Source organism: Theropithecus gelada, chromosome 2, assembly GCF_003255815.1.
Source record: "Theropithecus gelada isolate Dixy chromosome 2, Tgel_1.0, whole genome shotgun sequence".
Lineage (NCBI taxonomy): Eukaryota > Metazoa > Chordata > Mammalia > Primates > Cercopithecidae > Theropithecus > Theropithecus gelada.
The window spans coordinates 48,410,153-48,417,027 of record NC_037669.1 but is presented as its reverse complement, the minus strand read 5'-3'; the positions used below and the strand labels follow the sequence as shown (position 1 = coordinate 48,417,027).

The window sequence follows — 6,875 nt, the reverse complement described above, 5'->3', positions numbered from 1 at the left end:
AAACCATCCTGGCTAACATGGTGAAACCCCGTCTCTACTAAAAATACAAAAAATTAGCCGGGCATGGTGGTGGGCGCCTGTAGTCCCAGCTACTTGGGAGGCTGAGGCAGGGGAATCACTTGAACCCAGGAGGCAGAGGTTGCAGCGAGCCAAGATCACACCACTGCACTCCAGCCTGGGTGACAGAGAAAGACTCTGTCTCAAAAAACAAACAAAAACAAACAAACAAAAACCACAACAAATCGGCCGGGCACAGTGGCTCACGCCTGTAATCTCAGCACTTTGGGAGGCCAAGGCGGGCGGATCATGAGGTCAGGAGATCGAGACCATCCTGGCTAACACAGTGAAACCCCATCTCTACTAAAAATACAAGAAATTAGCCAGGTGTGGTGGCCGGTGCCTGTAGTCCCAGCTACCCTGGAGGCTGATGCAGGAGAATGGCATGAACCTGGAAGGCGGAGCTTGCAGTGAGCTGAGATTGTGCCATTGCACTCCAGCCTGGGTGACAGAGCGAGACTCTCTCTCAAAAAAATAAAAAGTAAATTACTGTTGGCTGGGCGCGGTGGCTCACATCTGTAATCTCAGCACTTTGGGAGGCCAAGGCAGGCGGATCACTTGCGGTCAGGAGTTCAAGATTAGCCTGGCCAACATGATGAAAGCCCATCTCTACTAAAAACACAAAAATTAGCTGGACATGGTGGTAGGCACCTGTAATCCCAACTACTTGGTAGGCTGAGATAGGAGAATCGCTTGAACCCAGGAGGTGGAGGTTGCAGTGAGTTGAGATTGCACCACTGCACTTCAGCCTGGGTGACAGTGTGAGACTCTGTCTCAAAAAAAAAAAAAAAAAAAAAATCACTGCTGTTAGAGAAGAGAATTCTGGTAAATGTAGCTTAGTTGACACAGCACAAAACCACTGTACTATACCTGATAATGGGACAGGAAAGGGAGCTGGGTTTTTCTGTGGACATCAGTTTATATGTTTAAGTTTTAACCATGATATTTCATTAACTATCAAATGTTTAGATTTTTTTTTAAATCCATAATATGATCAATGAGATGCAGACAATAAAACAGTGTTACAGAACAGTGACGGAGGTGGAAGCGAGGAGAGGTGACTTAGACATAGGTGGTCAGAAAGGCCTCTCTGAGGAGGTGACTTTTTTCTGGAGACATAATCTTGTTATGGTCCCCGGATTGGTGTGCAGTGCTATTCACAGGCACAATTACAGTGCACTGCTGCCTCAAACTCCTGGCCTCTAGCCCTCCATCCTCCTGTCTCAGCCTCCAAGTAGCTGGGACAACAGGCACGTGTCATTGCACCCCACTGGAGGTGACATTTGAGCAGAGACTTGCTGACATGGAGCCAGCCTTTTGAGAATATCTGAGCAGAAAATGTTGCAAGTGGAAGGAATGGCAAGGATGGAAGCTTCGTGCAGAAAAAGGTGTCCTGCTCAAGGAACAACAAGGAAGCCAGCGTGGTTGGAGTGGAGTGAGCGAGGGAGAGAGTAGAAAGAGTCGAGGTGGGAGCAGTGTGCAAACCTAGGTCATATAGGATCTCACAGATCATAGCAAGGCCTTGAAAATTTATAGCACGTGTGATGAGAAACCCTGTGGAACATTTTAAGCCAGGCCGGGGGGCGGGGAGTGTGTGTGTGTGTGTGTGTGTGTGTGTGTGTGTGTGTGTGTGTATGTGTGAGATGTGTCTTCCTTCACAGGTTGTTTGCACAGCAGAGCCTTTTCTGGCCACCGCCCTCTTCTCCTCTTTTCCCATTGTGAACCCATGGCTCTCTGGCTGTTTATTTATCATCTAAACTGGGGAGGTCTTCCAGGGCCAAGACCTGCTCTGGTCTACTTTGATGTCCCCAGCACCCTACTGGGCATTGACAAATGTCAACACATAACTGAGCAATTTAAAGCAGAGAAAAATATTGAATTATTCTGACATAGCTTTGCATGATTTATAAAGTTCTCTGGATTTTGCTGCCTTATTACTTTGTATTTATTTATTTATTTATTTATTTTTGAGACAGAGGCTTGCTCTGTCGCCCAGGTTGGAGTACAGTACTGTGATCACAGCTCATCACAGCCTCAACCTCTTGGGCTCAAGTGATCCTCCCGTGTAAGCCTCCTGAGTACCTGGAACCACAGGCACACCACCGTGCCTGGTTAATTTTTTGTGTTTTTTGGTAGAGATAGGGTCTCACTGTGTGACCCAGCCTGGACTCAAACTCCTGTCTTCAAGCGATTCTCTTGCCTTAACTTCCCAAGTAGCTGGGACTACTGGCACATGCCACCACAGTGAGCTAATTTTTAAATATTTGTAGAGATGGGGTCTCACTATGTTGCCCAGGCTGGTCTCTAACCCCTGGGCTTAAGTGATCCTCCCACCTTGGACTCCCAAATTGCTGGGATTACAGGCATGAGCCACTGTGTCTAGCCAGGTTTTGCTGCTTTAAAATGGACAATTTTTTCAAAGGTTTCCTTCTTGGCAGTTTTTATTAATCCAGAAGTCACTGGTTGGCTGTCCCAACATGCCACACCATAGTCTTTTATCCTTGGTAACTTCTCCTGGTCCCCAGCACCCAGTCTGAGCTCCTGTGTCAGTGCAATTCACTTGAGCTCTCTGGGTCCCAGTATCCTCACTTCCCATGGTGGTGCTATGGTCAGGCTCGGTGACTCACTCCCAGAACTTTGGGAGGCCGAGACAGGCAGATCACTTGAAGTCAGAAGTTCGAGACCAGCCTGGCCAACATGGTGAATACAGTCTGTACTAAAAATACAAAAAATAAGGCCAGGCGTGGTGGCTCATGCCTGTAATCCCAGCACTTTGGGAGGCCAAGGTGGGCGGATCACAAGGTTAGAAGTTCAAGAACAGCCAGGCCAACACGGTGAAACCCCGTCTCTACTAAAAATACAAAAGTTAGCCAGGCGTGATGGTGCATGTGTGTAGTCTCAGCCACTCGGGAGGCTGAGCCAGGAGAATCAATTGAACCTGGGAGGCAGAGGTTGCAATGAACCGAGATTGCGCCGCTGCACTCCAGCCTGGGCAACAAAGCGAGACTCCATCTAAAAAACAACAACAACAAAAACCCCAAAAATTAGCCAGGTATGATGGCACAGGCCTGTAATCCCAGCTACTCAGGAGGCTGATGCACGAGAATCACTTGAACCCAGGAGACAGAGGTTGCAGTGAGCTGAGATTGCGCCACTACACCCAGCCTGCGTGACAGAGCAAGACTCTGTCTCAAAAATAAAATAAAATAAAATAATAAAATGGACCAGGCATGGTGGCTCACTCCTGTAATTCCAGCACTTTGGGAGGCCAAGGTGGACAGATCACCTGAGGTCAGGAGTTCGAGACAATCCAGAAATCCCGTCTCTATTAAAAATACAAAAGTTAGCCGAGCATGATGATGCACGCCTGTAGTCCCAGCTACTCGGGAGGCTGAGGTAGGAGAATCAATTGAACCCAGGAGGTGGAGGTTGCAGTGAGCTGAGATTGTGCCACTGCACTCCAGCCTGGGCAACAAAGTGAGACTCTGTCTGAAAAAAAAGACACCAACAGTTAACCAGGTGTGATCACAGGCCTGTAATCCCAGCTACTTGGAAGGCTGAAGCACGAGGATCACTTGAACCCACAAGGCGGAAGTTCCAGTGAGCCCAGATCATGCCACTGCACCCAGCATGGGCAACAGAGCAAAACTCTGTCTTAAAAATAAAATAATAAAATAATAAAATGGGGCGGGTACAGTGGCACATGCCTGTAATCCCAGCACTTTGGGAGGCCAAGGTGGGCAGATCACAGCCTGGCCAACATGGCAAAATCCCAATCTCTACTAAAAATACCAAATACAAATCAGCCAAGTGTGGTGGCACTGGCTTATAGTCCCAGCTACTTGGGAGGCTGAGGCCGACTAATCACTTGAACCCAGGAGGCAGAGGTTGCAGTGAGCCGAGGTCACACCACTGCACTCCAGCCTGGGCGACACAGTGAGACTCCATCTCAAAAAAAAAAACAACTATCTATCTATCTATCTATCTATCTATCTATCTATCTATCTATCTATCTAAAAATAATAAAATGGTGATGATAAACCCTACCTCTGAGTTCTTGTGAGAATCAGATGTGAAAGTGATTCATAAGGCACTCCTTCAGCCAGACACAGTGGCATATACCTGTAGTCCCAACTACTCCAGAGGCTGAGGCAGGAGGATCACTTGAGCCCAGGAGTTTGAGTCCATCCTGGGCAACATAGCAAGTCTCCATCTCTTAAAAAAACAAACAACTTAAAAACAAATAAAGTGATCCTTTACATTACAAGAGAATGACTGACATTACATGTCAGTTGCCAGGTGAGATAAAGCTCATGTGGTAGCCTGAGGCACTTTTCTATTAGGTGCTATAAAGGAAATGAAGGTTTGTGCATTCGTTTATTCAAAAGTAATCAATTTTTAGCTTCCAGTGTATGACCATAGGGACACAGAGATGAACCAGGGCACCAGGAGCTCCCAGTTCTATGTGTGTGGCTGGGGGAACACTCACAGGAAGACAGCCACACATCACACTAGCACATAATCTCCTATCCTTCCTCTTCCTTGTGCCACACTAGCCATAGCTGCTTTCTAGAGCCTTCCTGCACACAGGCTGCATTGCACCCCTCTGCCCACAGTGACTCTTTTGGAAGAGGTCACTTGACCACATCCAGGGCACTCAGGGCCCATAACACTCAGTGGCTCTGTTTTGGGATGGAAGGAGCATGAAGAAAGATTAAAGCATGTCTAGAATTGTTGGGGACTTCTGTCACCTCAAGAGAACCTAACTGAGAGTGAAGCTGTATTTGGCCGTGCCTGCTGCTCTAACAAAATACCTTAGACAGGGTCATTTATAAACAGCAGAAATTTATTCCTCAGAGTCCTGGTGCCTGAGAAGTCCAAGATCAAAGCACAGAAAGATAAAGTGTCTGGTGAGGGCTTGCTCTTTGCTTCCAAAATGGCACATTCTGGCTGAGTCTTCCCATGGCAGAGGGAGTGGGAGGGATGATCAGGTTCCCTCAAGCCCTCTTGTAAGGCCACTGATCTCTTTCATGAGGGTAGAGCCCTAATCACCTCCCAAAGGGCACACTTCTTAATACCATCACTTTGATGGTTAAGTTCCAACATAGTCTCCATGTATCTTTGGAACCTGTCAGCTGTGGCAGTCGCCCTTCCTAGCCATGGAAGACTATATTCTTGTTTACTGGAAAAGCTGTCACCATTTCATTGGTATCAGATTCTGACTTGCACAAGTAACATTCTTCACCTTTGAAAACCTGGAGGGTGCTGGGTTATTGGGCAAACTTTTCTAAACTATTGTTCAAATGTTTCTAGAGAAAAAAAAGGTTCCAACATAGGAATTCTGAGAGGGGGCACCAACATTCAGACAAGTCAAAATAAGAAGAAAACAGGCCGGGTGTGGTGACTCATGCTTGTAATTCCATCACTTTGGGAGGCCGAGGCATTCTGATCACCTAAGCTCGGCAGTTCGAGACCAGCCTGACCAACATAGAGAAACCCCGTCTCTACTAAAAATACCAAATTAGCCAGGCATCGGGGCACATGCCTCTAATCCCACCTACTCAGGAGGCTGAGGCAGGAGAATCGTTTGAACCTGGGAGGCGGAAGTTGCAGTGAGATCATGCCATTGCACTCCAGCCTGGGTGACAAGAGTGAAACTCCGTCTCAAAAAAAGGGGGGGGTGATGAGACCCTATCTCAAAATAGAGGAAAACGAGGAAATGAAGAGGGACTTGTCTGAGTGATGCAATTTTGGGCACCCGTATTTAGTCATGCCAGAAGCCACCTGCTCCCTTCCCTCTCCCTCTTGGTCCCCAGCGTGAGACTCAGGTATTTCTTTATAGTGATGCAAATGGACTGACACAGATGGGAAGATCAAATGGCCTGAGGAAGGACAGGTGGTAACACCAGGACCAATGGGCCACTCTAGTGGGCTTGAGCCCCAGAGCTGCCCCCTGCCACACTGAGCTCATGAGGCTGCTGGGAAATGGGACTGCTTGCCCTGCTGTGGCTGTGGGTTCCTTCCGTGTTCTCTCGCTGGGATGATGTCTCCCCTGGCTCCGCTTCACCAGACCACAGCACCTGCCTGCTTCAGACTTTGTCAGTCAGATTAACAAGCACCAGGGAGACCAAGAGGACCAGGGCACTGCCTTTACCCTGCCACTCTTTCTACAGTGTGGACTGCAGCCCTCCTCTGGCTCCATGCTGACAGGGCTATGGGAGGCTCAGCCTGTCTTTACCTAACCAGTACTTGCCTCTCCCTGAGTGCACCTGCAATTCCCTTTGCCTAGAATGACCCCAACATGGCCTTCAAGGCCCTGCACTATCTGTCCTTCATCCATCTCTCATTTATTTATTCAGTCAACAAACACAGCTTGGGAAGACTGTGTGGCAGGCATTGTTCTAGGCACTGTCTACCAAGAGACAGCAGTGAACAAAACACAGACAGAAATCCCTGCCTTCATGGGACTTACAGCCTGGTGGCAGAGATAGAAAATAAAGGGTGTACGTAAGAGAAATACATAGCATATTAAGTGATAAGAAGTGCGATGGGGAAAAATAAAGCAGGGATGAGGGGTGGGGACACACCCTGGCCCCATCTAGCCTTACTCTCTCCCATTCCCACCATGCTGGCCTTCTTCCTGTCTCAAGTGCACCAAGCTCCTTCCCACCTTGGGGCCTTTGTGCTTCTAGTTCCTCCATCTAGGAAAGTCTCCTCCTTCCCCTTCCCTAATGCAAAGATTGTTGCATGGCCGGATTCTTCTTACCATTGGGGTCTCAGCTAAAGTGGCACTTCAGGGAGGCCCTGCTGGATCATCC

At 48.1% G+C, this 6,875-nt stretch overlaps 1 non-coding gene across 1 annotated transcript; it reads left to right on the top strand.

Moving 5' to 3' along the window:
- Positions 1–5,166: 5,166 nt before the first annotated feature.
- LOC112619922 lies at positions 5,167–5,297 on the top strand. Its single transcript, XR_003118400.1, has one exon. It is a non-coding gene; the product is annotated as a small nucleolar RNA SNORA24 (small nucleolar RNA).
- The last annotated feature ends 1,578 nt before the right edge of the window (positions 5,298–6,875 follow it).